Raw genomic sequence first — 1,949 nt, forward strand, 5'->3', positions numbered from 1 at the left:
CCACAAGCCACAGAGGTTAAACACTGAAGGTACACTGGGCTTCCAGAAATACTTACCCTTCTTCCATAAAAGGTTGTACCAATCATTTAAGATGACGTAGATCAATTACCAAACTATTAAATGTCAGTTAATATCTTTGGACTCTGAATACAAAACGAACCTACTAACACTGCTTGTTACAACCCCCATTGTGTATAAAAATTAAGTTTAAATGCTTCATGAATGTATAACAATATAATTACCAAGTCATTGCTCTTGTGGAGGTGATTAATAATCATACCATTGGCTTCTCTACTTCTCTCTTGAGTTATTGAACTGGAATATTTCTGATGGGATCTCCTCTCTGTAGCCATTTTTCCTATTTATAGTATTTGTGCATACTTCCAACCTGCCTCCCCTACTAGACCCTAAAATATTTTAGACTTAGGCATTGACATTATTCATCCTTTATTTCTAGTACCTAAGGAAGAGCCTGCTTGTGAGTGAATGAAGGAAACTACTTATGTGGTTGAATACAACTGGTCTTTATTTTGAGATACAACCTAACAGTTGTGAGTGAATGAAGGAATCTACTTTTGTGGTTGAATACAACTTGTCTTTATTTTGAGATACAACCTAACAGTTGTGAGTGAATGAAGGAAACTACTTTTGCAGTTGAATACAACTTCTGCCTTTATTTTGAGATACATCCTAACAGAACTGAAAGATCATACTCAGAAGAGACAGATTTGGGTTCAAATCTTCTACCACTTATTAAATCAAGACACTTGTCTTCTCTGAATGTCAGTTTTCTTAATTGTAAAATGATGGTTGTCTTAGCTTCCAAACCAAAAAAACCAATCCATTGCTGTTGAGTTGATTCTCACTCATAGCAACTCTATAGGACAGAGTAGAATTGCCCCATAGGGTTTCCAAGGCTGTAATCTTTATGGAAGCAGACTGCCACACCTTTCTCCCATGTCTTAGCTTGGGTTCCTCAAAATAGACTTTGAGATAAGAACATGGATGCAGGTGATTCTTCCTGGCAGGTGAGGAAGTAGAGAAAATGAAACAGAGATGGGAGAAAAGCCAACTAAGCGTGTGTTAATAAGAAGGTTGGAGTCCCTGTATAGTGCAAACAGTTAATGTGCTTGGCTGCTAAACAAAGGGTTGGAAGTTTGAGTCCACTCAGAAGTGCCTCAGAAGAAAGGTCTGTCAATCTACTTCCAAACAATCAGCATTGAAAGCCCTATGAGCACAGGTCTCTGACACACATGGGGTTGCTATGAATCAGAGTAGACTCGACAGCAACTGGTAATAAGCAGGTTACTGCTGGGGGCACTAGAGCTCAATCCCACAGGGAGCGGGGGAGCACTCTGAGAAATGGTGCAAAATTTGTTCCAGAATCTTCCCACAGGAGGACAGGGAGGCTGGAGCAGTTTATCTGCCTACTCCATTCTCCCACTGGTTGAGGGCCAGATAAAGCCTTCAGGCAGAGAAGAGAGACAGAGGTACCCAACGTGGAGGGCTGTTATCCTAATGGGAATCACAGCTGGGCCAAGGGGAGATAGAGCAGGATACCACCAGCATCTGCTGCAGGAGTAATAACTACCTCACAGAGAAGTTGGGAATATTAAATGAGAAAACATATGTAGAGAACCAACCACAGAGTCTACTTCATGGAAAACCACCTATAAGTTTTTTGTAGTGGTGATTGTTTTTGCTGTTCTTGTTAAACATGGTGTTGAAAACTAAGAATGCTTAAATTTACAAGTCAATTCCACATTTGCTGCTGCTTGTTCTGTATCAAGGTCTTTTGCAGGTCCACGAACTAAAGCAGTGAAGAAAATAGTATCACTGTCCCAGTGGAGCTCACAGTCTATGTGGGATAGCCAGACATGGAAGTAAATGTTGATTTCCTGTTCTGCCTCACTTCATTGCTTTAGGTGGGCTTGATCTTTCTTGATAGC

The sequence above is a fragment of the Trichechus manatus genome, unplaced genomic scaffold (genome assembly GCF_000243295.1).
Source record: "Trichechus manatus latirostris isolate Lorelei unplaced genomic scaffold, TriManLat1.0 scaffold00008, whole genome shotgun sequence".
Taxonomy (NCBI): Eukaryota; Metazoa; Chordata; class Mammalia; order Sirenia; family Trichechidae; genus Trichechus; species Trichechus manatus.